The sequence below is a fragment of the Phascolarctos cinereus genome, unplaced genomic scaffold (genome assembly GCF_003287225.1).
Source record: "Phascolarctos cinereus isolate Bilbo 61053 unplaced genomic scaffold, phaCin_HiC Scaffold_1;HRSCAF=81, whole genome shotgun sequence".
Taxonomy (NCBI): Eukaryota; Metazoa; Chordata; class Mammalia; order Diprotodontia; family Phascolarctidae; genus Phascolarctos; species Phascolarctos cinereus.
Window position 1 is genome coordinate 100,658,252 of NW_027555514.1, and position 18,050 is coordinate 100,676,301.

Here is an 18,050-nt window from a genome sequence, read left to right on the forward strand (position 1 = left end):
TGTACTCTTGGAAAGACATGCTCCTATGGGAGGAGCCGCCTTCTTTGTGCTGGTCTATAAAAGGAAGCTGATGAACATTCAAGCTTTTTCTTTTTGTAACTTTTCTTCTAGAGAGATCTTGAGTATGCAGCAGGTGGTGTTGGCCAAGCCTCTAGAAGAACTATTAATGATTGCCTTTTGGCAAGAGCTCATGGTAAGCTGTTTTCTTTTTTTTCCATCTTGGAGCCTGAGAGGAGGGTTCCTGGGTTCCTAGACACTTTTTGTTTTTATTTTCTATTTTCTGAACAGGGGTCCAAGAACAGAGACCTTAAAGTAGACTTTATCCATTCAAAAGATAGTACCAGCTAGGACAATGATGGAGGATCAAGACTTTCTGGAGAGGCACTTGGTGGAGGTTGACATATGCCTAGACCACAGGGTTCCCAAAACAATGTTTTGTTTTATTTTTCTTCCTGAACCCTAGTCTCCTAGTTCTTGGGTGAAGAGAGTCTTTTGCAACACTAGCCTTAGAGTTGTTTCACAGATCACCCCAAGTTCAAGTCAAGGAGTCTGAAAGTTCAACCTTCCATTGAAAGAAGAGGGGTTTCCAAGGCAGCACTATCTTCAGGAGTAACTGAAAGTGTGAGTGTTTGATGATCTGTTGTTGGGAGAAGGAGAATTTCTTTGGAGAGAGGAAAAATATTGTACAGATATTTCAATAGCAAGAGGCCCAATAGTAAGGAACTAAAACCCTAGTATGAGGGGGACAAGGGACCTGAATTTTGTGCTTTACTATCTTAGTAAGTTATTTGGATAAGATGGGCCTGATGGCAAAAGAAGTTGCCTGTCTAGCATATACTAGTTACTTAGTACATTTCTCTTCTGGGGGAATCCAAACCAGAGATGTATTTCCAAGTCCTAAGTGTTTTAGAAACCTGTTAAAAGTGAATGAGACTCATTGAAATGGAGAGATAATACAGATTATTGATGAGCTGTTTTGAGTCCTTTATGCATTTATTTATGAGCTTTTTACATTTTCTGTATCTTCTGTGACATAAAATGGATTGTTGGATAATCACTTTCTGCATCAGCTTGAATATTTCTACTAAACTCAGGAATCTCGTTACTGTTAGCTGTATTCTGAGATTTCTTAAAGAAACCTCTTAGTGGGCCAATATGAGAGAAAGAGATAGTGATTTACGATGGGAGTAGCCCCCAAGATCAGACCTTGTTTATGTTAACCCAGAGTTCTGGGCCATAGGTGATAGAAAATGAGGTTTATCTATATGAGTTCTAAGGTCTTTTCCAGCTCCAAGTCTATGATCACAATTCACTTAATTTGATTGACCACAACATTCTAGGCCACCAAAATCATTGTGAATTTTCACTGTCATTGAACAATTTAACAAATCATATTGATAAGTATACCATTTTTGCTTTAATCCCAACCATTGATTAAAATGCCATTTTTGCTTTAATCCAAATTATTGAATACAAGCAAATAGAACAGGACTAAGCAGATCCTTGGGGATGCTCCTTCCCAGTCCACATAATGCCAGTTTTAATTACTTATTGGATCTAACCATTTAACTAGTTCTGAACCAACCTATTTATTATCTAGCACTTTCTAGCCCACATCTCTTCATCTTGCCCATGAGAATGGTGTGAGAACTTTTGTCAAATGTTTACCTAAAAGTTAAACAAAATGTATTTATAGCATCCTCCTGACTTACTAGTCTAATAACTCTATATAAAAAATAGAATTATTTGGCTTGATCTGTTCTTCATGAAGCCATGCTAGCTTTTCATGATCAATACTTTCTTTTCTTTTCTTTTCTTTTCTTTTCTTTTCTTTTCTTTTCTTTTCTTTTCTTTTCTTTTCTTTTCTTTTCTTTTCTTTTCTTTTCTTTTCTTTTCTTTTCTTTTCTTTCCTTTCCTTTCCTCTCCTTTCCTCTCCTTTTCTTTTCTTTTCTTTTCTTTTCTTTTCTTTTCTTTTCTTTTCTTTTCTTTTCTTTTCTTTTCTTTTCTTTTCTTTTCTTTTCTTTTCTTTTCTTTTCTTTTCGTGAGGCAATTGGTCCCTACTTCCTTTTCGAGAATCCATGTGATGCTCTACCTGCATTTCTTCTACTTTTCTGTCACAAATTCCAAGATGGAGTGATCACTTCTCACCAAGGTCTCTCTCATGTTCACTCTAGCAATAAATTCCTCCTTGATGAGAACTGGATCTAGAATGGTAATGTCCCTCATTACTCTTTCAATCTTTTGAAAGATAAAATTATAAAAACAGGTGAAGGAATTACTAATTTCTATGCTTTTGGTGACAGAGAAAGAGATAGAGGAAAGGGAAGAGAGAGAGAGAGAGAAGAGAGAGAGAGAGAGAGAGAGGAGAGAGAGAGAGAGGAGAGAGAGAGAGAGAGAGAGAGAGAGAGAGAGAGGGAGGGAGAGAGAGAGAGAGAGAGAGAGAGAGAGAGAGAGAGAGAGAGAGAGAGAGAGAGGAAGAGAGAAACAGACAGATAAGATGGACAGAAGTTCTAGTGGTTATGAGGAACAGAAAAACATATGCAAAACACTTTTTAATCTTTAAAGTTTTGTAAAGATGTGAACTCCTATGGATCTGTGATTTAATTGGTAGAGGGAGCACTCAGGTGAGAACATTAACTCAACTAGTGCAGGTAGGCATCTTCTCTGCAACACATAGCCTCAGAGGAGCAGCTATATGGCACAGTGGATAGAGCACCAGCCCTGGAGTCAGGAGGACCTGAGTTCAAATGAGGTCTCAGACATTGGTTGTATGACTCTGGGCAAGTCACCTAATCCTGATTGCCTCCGAAAGGCATGCACATGCATGTGCGCACACACACGCACAGTCTCAGTGAGTTCCATAAAGCACTGAGAGATTAATAGGCTTGCCTAGAATCTAGAGAGAGTGTGTGTGTCAGAGGCAGAACTAGAACTCAAGTCTTCCTGACTGCAAGTGTTGTTGTTGCTAGGTCATTCTTCAGTTGTATCGGATGCTTTGTTTCTCCATATGGGGTTTTCTTGACAGAGATACTGAAGTGTTTTGCCGTTTCCTTCTGACTGCAAGTACCAGCTCTTCATTCACTAAGTCACAATGCTATGATTTTTATGTCTGAAAAATTGAAGGTCTCCATAATTACTATATCATAATACTGTGCCAAGCTTGGAATTGGTTTTCAAGATTCATCTTGAATGAATGAATGAAGTATTTACTAAGTACTTACAATGTGCAAAGCACTTTCATAAGGACTGGGGATACACATAGAAATGTAAGACAGTCCCTGCTCTCAAGGAACTTACATTTTAATGGAAGGAGAATATCATCTATTTCCTCCCATTTAGTTGATCTGTCATATAATCTGATAACCATACCTCTTTTATTTCTGCTTGTGTTGATTTTCACTGAATGCTATCAATCAAACCCCTTACAGCTCTTGTATTTCCTCATGAAATTTTGTCCCATAACTCTTCTCTACTATCCTACTTCCTCTCCTCTTTTATCAGCCCTGTTCCTTTTGAATGTTCTACCCTTCTGGAGCCATATTTCAATCTTATGTCTCATCCCATCAAATCTCAGTGATACCAATAAGGTCAGATTACAAACTGTGGTTCACATTGCTTGATACCTATACAATGTTCATTTGTATATAGATATATCAGAGGTAAAAGAACAAAATCCTTTCTTCTATTTGATCTTTAATTTCTGGGCTTCTTCATTGATATTTTTCCTACAGTGTATTCTACTCTTTATAGCATATAACTTAGAAGCTCTAGACTCCAGAAAATACAGACAGTTCTTTCTCTCTGTTCTTTTCAGTTTTAAGCACTTATTAAATTTGAAAGACTTCAGGCAAGCCCATTTTTCTTTTTTATGAATATCTTTTTTAAAACTTGATTTCTGAATAGATTCCTTGCCTCTACCCTGCCTGCCAAATCAACTTTTATAACATTTCTAGAAGAAAAGGGAAAAAAAAGAATTCCAACAAAAGCAATCGATACAAAGATCATGTCTGATAGTATTAACAATACACATACCCACAGTCCACTTTTGAAAGAGAGAAGGAAAATGCATTTTTTCAGCTCTTTTCTGGGGCCAAGCTTAATCTTTATATTTTCTCACGTTTCATTTTTTCTCTTTTCCATTTACATCATTTTAGTTCTATATGTTCATTTTCTCATTCTGCTTATTCTGTTATGCATCAGTTCATATAAATCTTCTCATGCTTTCCTGAATCATTCATGTTCTTCATCTCTTATTGTATAGTAATGATACATTACATTCATGTGCCATAGTTTGTTTACATTCAGTAGGCACCTATTTTATTTTCAATTCTTTGTTTTACTACAAAAGTGCTACTGTGAGTTTTTTGTTTGGTTCACTGATTTTTTTTGCACATATGGTATCTTTATTTCTCTCTTTGTTATTCTTAGAGTCTCTACTTAACAGTGGGAAGCATGGGCAAAAGGAAATGAAAATTTTAGTCATTTTTTAAGGATACAGCCAAAGTGCTTTCCAAAATAACTGGACAAATTCACAGCTTCACCATCAGAGTATCAGTGTGTCTGTCTTCCTGGGATCTCTCCAACAATGAAAATTTCCATATTTGGTCATCTTTGCCGATTTGGAAGATGTCAGGTGAACCCAAGAATTATTTTTATTTACGTTCTTATTATTAGCATTTTGGAGCAGTCTTTCATATATTTGTTAATAGTTTAAAATTCTTCATTTGAGAATTTTTTATATCCTTTGACCACTTAAAAATATGTAGCTTATTTTAGTAGCTCTTATTAGGTATACTCTATCTCTTGCCAACATGCCCATCATTCCATTATTTTAAGCTGTGGTCCAGAAATTCAAAAACCATTCTCAGATGTCATCTTCTTAACAATCTACTTGCTTCTTTAATTCATTTTAAAGAGTCCACAATAAAGAAAACAATGAAATTCATTATATCATGTTCTGCATTGTCATGTAGGATAGCCATTTAGTTATATATAAAACCAGAAACAGCTTAACCTAAGCTTCAGCATGGTCACTCAGGTTGAAACCAGTCTGAGAATATCTGGAAATGGTTCAAGGACTAGCCCTCACAGGCCAGTCCATCCCCATTACATATATGAAGCATTTTCCAAACTTTAAAGTACCATATAAATATTAGATATTTTTATCATCAGAATTGTTACTATTGCTCTTCTATGTCTTATGTAGCGTGACTTCTCTCCACAGAGCTAAATTGAAACTCTCCTAATCAATGTTTCCAGTGACCTCTGGAAAGTCCCCAATGTGTCTTGTATATAGGATTGAAAACTCTTCTTCTCTGCAGCTGAAAAAGCCATCAAATGTAGACTCCGGATTTAATTTTATAACCGCCAAGCAGTTTTAGGAGTGAATTGATAACAATAAAAACAACTTCACTGAAAAATTTTCTATATAAAACAGCAAAATGCAAATATGTACTTACCAGCTTTATTAGAAGCATGTATACTGAAACTGAAGGTAAAATTATCTCTATCCTTTCTGACTATATCATAGTACACCCATTATGATGCCCATTAAGTTATTTACCATATGGATGACCTTTAGAATTTAAGTCTTATATAACTAATTTAAGAAAGGTATCTAAGGTTCTAAGAAAGAACTATTGTGCTTGGAATGAAATCAGTTTTTTTTTTTTCACTTCTAGAAACTCATTTTGCTCACATGATGTGACTACAAACATTATCGGTCCTTCATCATTAAAGAACTGAAAAGGTGAAAGGATGCAATGTACACACATTTCTATAATACAAAGTAGGATCCAGGGAATGCCAAATGAAAGTATAAGCAAAGTATTGTGATAACGCCAAAGGAAATTCCATTCCAAAGATGAAATTTAAGACAAGTCAGTGATATTGGAGCATATGATAAAATGGCTAATTTTCCTACCATTTCATTTTCCTGTTGCTGGCAAGGGCTCCAGAATTTAGTTTGTAGCTTTGGTATCATCCTTGATTTTTCACTCTTGCTTACTCCATATAAATTCAATTATTAAATATTGTTATTTCTAGGTTCCTCTCTAAGCACACAGCTACCCCTGCATCCTGGGCCACCACCAGGCTTCTTGACCTTTGCCCTGCCAGTGTACTTTGATGACTCCAGAGGTAAGACTGTGGCTGATAACTGTGCAGCTCTGCCTTGCTTAAATCAAAATCATACACAAGTCAAGACATCACCCTTATGATGTCATTGGTCCTCTTGTAGAATGAAAGACAAACAACAGTTTAAGCCCTCATCACCTCTCCAATGGCCTATAGCAAGAACTGTCTTGAGTCTCCTTTCTTCAAGCTTCACCCTCCATGCAAGTATACCCTCCACATAACTGTCAAAGTACTTGCCCTAAAGTTTAGGTCTGATCGTGTCACATTCCTACTCAATCAGAAGTGTCCCCCATTATCAGAGAATCAATTATAAACTCCTATTTGATATTAAAAGTTCATCACAACCTGACACCTGCCTACTTTTCTAATTTTCTTATTCTTTACTTCATTCTTCACATTCCAAGTTCTAATTCCAGAAAGTTGTCTTTCTTTTCAAGTCTATTCAATAGGTGGCTATTCCTGGCTCAGTGGCCAAATCTCTTTGATGCATTCTAGTCACCCTGCTACCATCACAGGACAAAGGATTGCAGGGTCATCTCAAAGGAGCAAGTCTTTTGGAACTGCACCAGCATACATGGTGCATAAAAAGTAGCCCATGGTCCTATAAATGGGAGTGAATGGGGGTCTAATTAACCCCATTAGACAGAGTTTGTAGAAGGAGATATAATTTCTGACTAAGAGATCAGGGAAGATTTCATGGCAAATGTGACATTTGAGCTGGGTCTTGAAAGATGAGTAGGATGGCAACAGGTATAAATAGAAGTGGGGTGAGAACAAGGGAGGTGTAAGGAATGACTTGAGCAAATCAAAACAATTCACAAACCATGGGATATTGAGTATTCCAGCTAGCCTAGAGTATGTAGTTCATGGTGTAGTGACAGTGGTAGATAAAGCTAGAAGAACGGGGTAGTATCAGCTATTTATAGACTGGAGGGTTTAGATTTGGGGTAGCTCATTTTGATGTCTGATATTTTCTGGTAAGTGGCTAAAATGCAAGCATTTCTTCTGATGGTTTGGGTAAATAAATCATAGCAGTTCATGCAAATAGATTAATAATGTGAGATTTTTATGCATGTAAATTGATTTTTATGCACTTTAATTTGGAACAATTTTTTTAATTAAGCAACAGTTAGGGTTCAGCTGATGAAATGGAAAGGAATGGGAGGGAGAAACTTTGTCTTGTTTCTTCTTCGATGAAAAAATTAAGGGATCTCTAATTGTTTACTTTGCGTTTGCCTGAGATTCTTCCTATAAAGCATTAATTACCCAGGGGAAACTTTCCCCAAATTGATTTTTTTTCCCCTAACAGATTTGGAAGACAGGTTCCTTCCAAGCAAATAAAATCTTTTTTGAGCATAATGACATGTTAGCATCATTGGCAATCTGCACTATTTACGATAACCTGTTATATTTAAAAGCCTTACATTATCTGCCATATGTCTATTTATGATAAATATACTTTGGCAGTAATGAATGTATCATCCAATTATGTTGTTTAGTCTCCTTGCCAACATGGCAGTGAATAATTTTATGTTTTAGTAGAGGAGAATCAGAGAATTGCAGAGTTGAAAGGAACATGAGAGGCTGATTGAAAAACTGAAAAAAGTCTCTTCTACTATGTAAAAGACAAATGGTCATTAAGTCTTGGCTCAAAGATCTGTGGTGTTGAGAATCCATGACTTCTCAAGACAGATGATTGCCTTTTGACTTGCTCTAATTTTAAAGGAAGTTTTCCCTTTCATTAAGACTAAACTTATCTCTTTGCTTCTACCCACTGTTTCTACTTCTGATCTCTGGAGTCAAGCAATACTACTTAATCATCTTCCACAAGACAAGCCTTTGAGTGTATGAAAACATTTAGTTTCCCTAAATCTTCCTTGCACTAAACATCCCTGCTTCATTCCCCTAGACCTCATATGGTATGAACTCAAAGCCCTTTACCATCCTGGTTGCCCTAGTGTGGATTCTCTCCAGGCATTGAAATCCTTCCTAAAATGTGTTGCACTGAACCAAATACAGTATTGTGATTGTGACCTAACCAGGGCAGAAGGCAGCAAGACTATTTCCTATCCTGTGCTGAATCCTGCATTTAGGTGTCTTGGCTTCTATGTTACTTTATTAGCTCCTAATGAGCTTATCACATACTAAGCACCATAGACCTTTACTTTTCCCAGATTAACTACTTACTAGTCATGTTGGTACAATGGATAGAGTGCTGGGACTGGAGTCAGGAAGACTTCTTCCTGAGTTGAAATCTGGCCTCAGATATTTACTAGCTGTGTGACTTCAGGCAAGTCATTTAATCCTGTTTGGTTCAGTTTCCTCATCTATAAAATGAGCTGAAGGAGATGACAAACTTTAGTGTAACTTTATTGAGACTCTCATAATTACTCTCTCCTGTTCACCTTTTCATGATTCTCTTGAGTCTTGTGTTTAAATGTCAAAGTTTCCATTCAGCTCTGGTCTTTCATCAGGAATGCTTGAAAGTCCTCTATTTCATTAAATATCCATTTTCTCCCTGAAGGATTATTGAATTTGATTCTTTAAATAATTCTGATCTGTTTTAGCAAAGGGATGGTGAGTGAACATCTGGATTGTAGAGTCCTCTAAATGAAAGGCTGGAGAGTTTGTCTTTTATCCTCCAGGATAAAAAAAAAGCTAAGAAATTTTTTAAAATATTAAAAAATCCTACCTAGTCACCAAAAGTTTTTTGTGCAAGAAAAGTGCATTTTCAAGCCTATGTCTTAGAAATATTATTTTATATGTTATTTAAAGGGTATATTCTAGTGGAAGAGAAGTAACAAAAAGGCAGGCCAGTAAGGAACTATAACAATTTATCAGTTAATCAACAAGCATTTATTAGGTGCACAAGAAACTGTGCTAGATACTGAGGACAGAAAGCCAGATGGAGCAGCCCTTTCTCTCAAGGAGCTTGCATTCTTTCATGAGAGACAAAATGTGCACACACACACACACACACACACACACACACACAGGAGGATTTTTTTTTAGGGAAGGATATTAGGGTCCAGGTGAGTGGTGATTAGTGGTAGTATGAGTAAAGAGGACACAGAACTTAGAGGGTTTGTGGTAATAGAATTGATAGGTCTTGGCAACTGAGTGGAGTACAGAGTAGAGGGAGGAATCAAATATGAATATGAGGTATTTAGCTTCGTGACTCGAAGGATGGTGGTGATGTCATCAAAAGACATAAGGTAATTGAAAGGAGTGATACATGTAGACAGGAAGATAATAAATAGTTTGGGTTGTATTGCATTTAGGCATTGGTAGTACACACAATGAAGTCTAGCAGATAGTGGAAGATATGGCACTGGGGCTTAGGGGAAATATTAAGTTTGGATACGTGTTGTAGATATGTGAGTCATCTGCATAAAAATGGTAATATAACCCAGGAAAATAGAGAGAGTATATGGAGATAAAGGGTCTGGGACAGCCACACTTTTGAGGGTCACTCACACTTTGAGGGGCAGAGGGTGACAATGAATCAGCAAAGAAGACTGAAGTTCTACTGTGTTCTCTGAGAAGAAAGAAAAAGGGAAAAAAGTGTGAGTGAGGGAGTAGAAGGATTTTGATGTGTAAAGAAAGGGAGATGAGAAAACTCAGGGCATGTGGCTTCAATCTTCTCAGAGAAGTGGGAGGCAATATCATTGTCTGAGAGAGAATGGTGATTTTAGTTGGGGTGGGGATTGAGAGAGGAGAATGTTTGCAAATAGCTATATGTGGAATGTAGAAGAAAAGCAACCAATCATGAAAAAAAGTTTTGCTATGTACCACTGAGAGCCCAGTTAAAGATAAATAACATGAATTTTTGGTGGACCCAGTATCTCAATCTGGTTCACAGGGGTAGAAGAAAGGATGAAACTTCAGTTTCTCCTAGGAATACATTGCGATTCTCCTCATTTAAGAAGTGAGGAAACTGAGGCCTTAGCTAAGTGCCTCGCCAAAGGCCACACAATGAAATAGTGAAGCTCAGAAATGGAATCTGAAAGTAGACAAATGACTCAAAATTCAATGTTCTTTACATTGCATCATACAGTTTCCCTAGAGATAGTTGTAAATAATTTGGCAACCAGGATACACGTTAAAGGATTGGAGGAAAATGTCCATGAACCAATTGCCCCAGATACATGTTGGGAAGCCAAACTACACCCCATTTTCAAAGAGAAGAGATAAGTAGGGACCTTAAAAGGAAGGCTGTCAGAAGAGTTATAATATAGGAACCTCAGGGAAGGAAGGGGAAACTGATGGGTTGCATCTAGATCAATTGAGCTGAGTCTCTAGTAGTGGGCTAAAATGGCATATAATTGGACCATTTAAGCAGGAGAAAGGACCATTGTTGTTACCATGGGATTGAAAGCCTGACCCTACACCTGCTCTGTTTTGGGGGGAGAACTGGCTTATTTTTAAAGATAGAAAATGGATCCAAGTTAGATTTTCAGGTATGACTGTGGCATGATGCATATTCCACAAATATTTTCCTTAAACGGGTGTATCTATGTATTCTGCGAGTATATTTGAAATGGAGAGATAAGTCAATTGAGATATATTTGTGGCTAACTCCTTTCCCCAGGCATTTTGACCATTCAGGCTTTTCTTGATATGTTCCATCTGCCTTCCCTACAGCTTAGAGAGGCTGTTAAATATTATATTGAGTGATGATGATGATGATGATGATGATAATGATGGTGATGATGATAGTTATCATTGTTGTTGTCAGATTTTGGATCAACACTTATTGGGGATGTTACAGAGGGCATTTTGTGGAAGAAAAAAAGATTAGTTTCTATTCTTAGCTGTGTCCCATCTCCACAATGGGGGCAGTAGGAACTTCCAAATTGTTTCTCTCCTTGCCAATCACTTCTATTCCCTGGATTTAGACAGCTTGAGATATAATTATAGTGGCCATATTTCCTAGATTTTTCTCAGGAAACCTGATAGCAAAACAAATATATTTTTTAACAAGGCTTTGTAAAAAGAGTATCTTTTGTCAGACCTTGTGTTCTAATTTTTGGTTCATAAAATAAGGAAGGTCCAAGCAAAAAGTGGAAAAATTGCTAAATGTGAAAGCAGAGGACCTGGGTTCAATTTCTACTACTGTCACTTACTATCTGTGACTTTAGGTGAATCATTTCACTTCTCTGGGTGTTAATTCTTCATATGTAAATGGGGTTTAAATCTATCACCCTTAAGGCCCCTCTCAGCTCTATGTCACTATGAGTTTATGATCATAGCAAATGTGGTGATCTGTGACTCTAAAGTTACAGAAAGGTGTTTTTTGTTTTGTTTGTTTTTAGGATCAAAATGACCTAGGCATGTTTGTTGGTAGCTGGGGAAGAGCCAGTGAATAAGGTGAACTGAAGATGAGAGAATGAGAGGCAAGGTCGGAAAGGAGACTTCACAGAGGAGACTAGAGGGCATAGATTAAGAGCACAAGTGGCTGGATTATCCTTGCTAAGAGGACTAACTTTTTTTTTGGCTAGGCAATGGGGTTAAGTGACTTGCCCAGGGTCACACAGCTAGTAAGTGTCAAGTGTCTGAGGTCAGATTTGAACTCAGTTCCTCCTGACTCCAGGGCTGGTGCTCTATCCACTGTGCCACCTTGCTGTCCCAAAGGACTAACTCTTTATTATAAATTGGAGCAAAGTAAAAGAAAATGGTACATAATTTAGGAGCTGAGGAGTAGGCGGGGGCTATAATATTGGGTATTCAGCTATAATATTGGGTATAAACTTGATCTAGACTGAACACAAACCATTTGGACTCCAGAGGTTCAGGGTTTTGCTTTGCCTGCTGAATTAGAGGAATGGGTGCTTGATCTGGCAAGGCACTATGGACCCAAAGCAGGCTAAATGTTTAATGAATAGACATCTTGAGTCTTAAGCTGGGAGAACTTTGAGAGACTAGAAGTACCAGAAGGAGGAGGAGCTGGGACATCCTACCTGTGATGCTGATTTCAGAGACTGTATACTGTTCTGATACTACACCCTGCCATGAAATCACATCATCATTTGAGAAACAGAAATATAAGAGCTCTTAAAAATATTGCAAATGAATGACACTTTATTGATTTTTTTTTTCCAGTAATCTCTGTATGGGAAAAACAAGAGTGCTGCTCCAGTGCTGGCCATTACATGGCCAGTGTTTCTGTTACTGGACACAGAGCCATTTAGGCTGCTGATGGCTTTTGTGTTAGGGACTCAAAGGAAAGTGAAACTCTGGAGAAGGCATGTTAAGAGTGGCAAGGCAGAAAAATCTACAACAGGTCAATAATGGGCTCTGTTCTCCAGAACATAACTGTTAGATTAGGTTCTGAACCCATATTTTTGATGGGGGAAGGGGAAAGACCAGTTGGCTCATTGGTGCAGGCAATTATACCCCTAGCTTAATAGAAGAGTTAGGCAAGTATTGATTTCTTTTAGACTGATTCATGGGGTTGGGGCTAAAACATCCCCTAGATTACTCCACCACAACTAGTGTAAAGAAAAAGCTAAAAAAGCAGGCTTATGATATCATTATAGGAGATGAGCATCTCTATGAATGTATTGAATTCAGGGAAACAGTTGTCATACAGTGCTATTAAAATGTTAGAGAACTCACAAGGAAAGTTGTGACATTTCCCTGCCTGGGGCTGCCAGGGTAGAGTGGCTGTTAAGTCCCCGGAAGGGAAAAAGAGGAATAGCAGAAGAAAGAGGATAAAATAAATGAATCCATGCATTAAAAAAAAAGCATTTATTAAGCACTTGCTACGTGCCAAGCACCGTTTAAGTACTGGAGATACAAAAATAAAGAGGATGCAATTAGATAGCAATCCATCTTGAGGGTGCCTCAGTTGTAAAGCAATCTATGTGGGGGAAGTCTTGCTCATACTTCATGGCTTTTAATAAAAATTTATTTTTGTGAAAAAAAAATGTTGGGGGGAGGCAGCTAGATGGTGCAATGGATAGAGCATCAGCTTTGGAGTCAGGAAGACCTGACTTCATATCCAGCCTCAGGCACTGGGCACTTATTAGCTGTGTGACCCTGGGCAAGTCAGTTAACACTGATTGCCTCACTAGATAAATGAATGAATGAATGAATGAATGAATGAACAAATGAATGAATGAATGAATGAATAATGTTCTCCCAAAAAATGGTGGGCAGAGATCTAAGTCTGACTCAAGCATCTTATGTCTATTATTCCTGGGGGGGATTCAATATTTCAATAGATCTATGATAGTATCTATGTGGATAGTTCCTCCATAGTTGTAGATTACAACCCATTCACAGCCCTGCATGATTTTTCTCAATGTTTTTTTTTTCCAATAAATCTTCCTCAAAGGCTCTATCACTGGTAGCCTTCCTTTGGCCTCTTAGTGGGTAGGAGTTTAGCATTTCGGTCATCTACTTTTTCTCAGCCTGGCTACCTGACTGAACAATCTCTTTTTCTGAGCTTACATTTCCTGAATGATCTCCTTCATGACATTTTCTGAATCTGACTGTCCATTGTGTATCACTTTGGGTCATTTGCAATTTTGATTCATCAGATGCTCTGGTGATTCTACTCTTATTGGTTATGAGGCTAGATCATTTTAGAAGACCTGCAAAAATCTATTTCATTTTATGTTTGTTTGTTGTCCTTCTTCCATGTTGATCGATTGCTATCCCTAAGATTAGTTGGCTTAGTAGAATCTCATGTCAAGTTTTCTGCAAACTCATTTTCTCTCTACCATTTTTTTTGTAGGGTGTTACTTCTTGCAATCTTCTATCACCATCCTCATGCCATGTCATGTTTTACAAGGAATTTATTTCTCTCAAACAGTGTTGTCCTTGACTTCCCTGTCTCACAGCTAGCCAAAGATATTAAATGCTAGCTGAAACGATTTCTGATCTCTTTTGGTCTCTTCATTGTGATGACTGCATTATATTGCTTAATCATACAAAATAAATGGTAATAATTCAGGCCAATACCTTTACCTTTGTGTGTTTTCCCCCATTGCTCATTTAACAGTCTTTTGATTATTTAAATAAGTCCTGCTTGAAACTAGTCTTACTGTTCTTTTTTCCCCATTTTTTAAAATATAAATTTATTTTCAGTTTTCAATACTTACTTCCACAAGATTTTGAGTTCCAAATTTTCACCCCATCTCACTCCTCCCCCCACCCCATGATGGCATGCATTCTGAATATCCCTTTCCCTAGTCTGTCCTCTCTTCCATCTCTTTTCCCCTTCTCTTATCCCCTTCTCCTTCTATTTTCCTGTAGGGCAGGACAGACTTCTGTACCCCATTTCCTGTATTTCTTATTTCCCAGTAGTATGTGAAAACATTTTTTTAAACATATGTTTTTAAAAGTTTGGGTTTCAAATCTTCTCCCTTCCTCCCTCCCCACCTACCCTCATTGAAAAGGCAAGCAACTCAATATAGGTCATACATGTGCAGTTATGCAAAACACTTCCATAGTAGACATGTTGTGAAAAACTAACTCTATTTCCCTTAATCCTATCCTGCCCTCCCATTTATTCTACCCTTTCTTTTGACCCTGTCCCTCCTCAGAAGTATTTGCTTCTGATTGCCCCCTTTCCCAATCTGCCCTCCTCTCTATCATCCCCCTGCTCTCTTGTCCCCTTCTCCCCCTATTTCCCATAGGGTAAGACAGATTTCCTTACCCAATTGAAGGTGTATGTTATTCCCTCCTTAAGCCAAATCCTATGAGAAAAAGATTCACTCATTTCCTATCACTTTCCCCCATTTCCCCTCCACTGTAAGAGCATTTTCTTTTCTGTTTTTTTTTGTGAGATAATTTACCCCATTCTACCTCTCCCTTTCTTCTTCTCCCAGTATAATCCTCTCTCATCCCTTAATTTTATTCTCCAGATATGACCCCTTAATCTTCAACTCACCCTGTGCCCTCTATCTATCTATCTATCTACTATCTATCTATCTATCTATCTATCTATCTATCTATCTATCTATACCTATATATACATATATTTTTTTCCTCCAACTACCCTAATACTGACAAAGGTCTCATGAGTTATAAATATCATCTTTCCATGCAGGAATGTAAACAGTTCAACCTTAATAAGTCTCTTATGATTTCTCTTTCCTGTTTACCTCTTCATGTTCCACTTGAGTCTTGTATTTGAAAGTCAAATTTTCTATTCAGCTCTGGTCTTTTCATCAAGAATGCTTGAAAGTCCTCTATTTCACTGAATGACCATTTTTTCCCCTGAAGGATTATACTCAGTTTTGCTGGGTAGGTGATTCTTGGTTGTAATCCTATCTCCTTTGCCCTCCAGAATATTATATTCCATGCCCTGCAGTCCTTTAATGTAGAAGCTGCTAAATCTTGTGTTATCCTGATTGTGTTTCCACAGTACTTGAATTGTTTCTTTCTGGCAGCTTGTAATATTTTCTCCTTGACCTGGGAACTCTGGAATTTGGCTACAATATTCCTAGGAGTTTTCCTTTGGGGATCTCTTTCAGGAGGAGATCAGTGGATTCTTTCAATTTCTATTTTGCCCTCTGGTTCTACTATATCAGGGCAGTTTTCCTTGATAATTTCTTGAAAGATGATGTCTAGGCTCTTTTTTTGATCATGGCTTTCAGATAGTCCAATAATTTTTAAATTCTCTCTCCTGGATCTATTTTCCAGGTCAGTTGTTTTTCCAATGAGATATTTCACATTCTCTTCTATTTTTCATTCTTTTGGATTTGTTTTACAGTGTCTTGATTTCTCATAAAGTCACTAGCCTCCAATTGCTCTATTCTAATTTTTAAGGAAGTATTTTCTTCAGTAATCTTTTGGACTTCCTTTTCCATTTGGCCAATTTTTTTTTAGGGCATTTTCTCCTCATTGGCTTTTTGGACCTCTTTTGCCATTTGGGTTAGGCTATTTTTTAAGGTGTTATTTTCTTCAGTATTTTTTGGGTCTCCTTTAGCAAGCTGTTGACTTGTTTTTCATGATTTTCTTGCATCACTCTCATTTCTCTTCCCAGTTTTTCCTCTACTTCTCTTACTTGCTTCTCAAAATCCCTTTTGAGCTCTTCCAAGGCCTGGGACTGATTCATATTTTTCTTGGAGGCTTTGGATGTAGGAGCTCTGACTTTGTTGTCTTCTTCTGGTTGTATATTTTGATCTTCTTTGTCACCAAAGTAAGATAATATAGTCTGACTCTTTTTGCGCTGCTTGCTCATGATCCCGGCCAATTACTTGAGTTTTAAACTCTTTGTTAAGGTAAGAGTCTGCTTCCAATGTGGAGAATGTACTGTCCCAAGCTTCAGGGGTTTATATAGCTGTTTTCAGAGATACTTGTAGGGACCCGTAAATTTTCAGTTCTTCCAAGGTGGTATGATAAGAGGTGAGGTGTTTACTCCTTTCCTGTCCTGTGCTGTGGTCTGTTAGTGACCACATGCACTCCTTTCTGTCCTGTATCTGTGAGGGAGGTTTCCTCCGCACTGCCACTACAAGCTCCACCACGCCAGCTCTCCGCCTCACCCCAGGACTCTGGTCAGGAACTGTGACCCAGATCCAAACATGGGCAAAGCAAGAGATTCCTGCCTCAGCACCAGAAGAATGATCCCTGCAATCCCCTTCTGATCAGCCACTCAATTCCCCCTCAGTCTGTGGGCGGGAAGTTCAGGAAGCAGCTGCCCAACCTAGGGCTGTGCTCTTGGGGAATGAAGCTGAGACCCCACCTTCCTCTCTCAGAACCACAGAAACAGACTTTTCCCACTGACCTTCTAAATTGTCTTTGGCATTTGTGGATTGAGGAGTCTGGAAACTGCCACAGCTGCCCGTGATTCAGTCCTCTGAGGCCTGCTCCAGGTTTGCTGCTGCCTGTGCACCCATGCAGCATTGCGCTCCCAGCCTGACGCAATATACCTTTCTAATCAACCATCCAGGTTGTCTTGGGCTGGACATTTGCTTCACTCTGTCTTTTTGTGGGTTCTGCTGCCTTAGAATTTGTTTAGAGCCATTTTTATAGGTATTTGGAGGTGTTTGGGGGAGAGCTCAAGCAAGTTGCTGCTTTCACTCCTTCCTCTTGTCTCTGCCCCCTAGTCTTATTGTTCTTAAAGTCTCTTCTTTTTGGTCCTTCTGACTGAGCGGGGAGGGGAATCATAGTTGGGACAGAATTTTGCTCCATCCATTGGTGTTTTTATTATGTGTAATAATCGAGGAGAGACAATACTGAGGAGAAAGTTGGTTGAAGCAGCAAGGAGGCAGGATTCTGGACTTAGCAGATAAAATCAAAGCAGGTCAAAGAGGCACAGTTAGAATCACGGGCCAGGTTCTGGGATAGGTAGGTAGCTGGATAGAATACCAGGCCTGGAGTCAGGATGACCTAAGTTCATGCCTCAGACACTTAGTGTCATGACCCTGAGGAAGTCACTTAACCTCTGTTTGCCTCTGTTTACTCATCTGTAAAATAGCACCCACCTCCCAGGGTTGTTGTTTCGATCATTCAATTGTGAAGTGTTTAGTACTATGCCTGGCACATAGTATGTGCAATATAAATGTTAGCCATTATTCTTATTTTAACATAACATGGAACAAGTCAGCATGTAGCCATTATGAAGATATTAGAACTAACAGGTGTTCCTTGAAAGCAACAATGAGAAGGATTGATAGCCTCCTACAGCTTTTGAAGGTTTTCTCTTTTAATTCTTAAAATTGAGTGGTCCTGAGTTTGTCAAGGATATGATATCACTAACCTATTGGCTTGGGATCATTGTAATTTATTTTTTTAAAATCTATATTTGATATAATCAACATGGACAAATAGTTATCAATTAATCAATGAGAATTTATTAAGAACCCACTACTGTTCTAGACTCTGGACCTAGACAAAAGTCCTTGTACTCAAGGAACTTACACTCTATCAGGGGAGAAAAAATGTGCATATATATGTGTGTG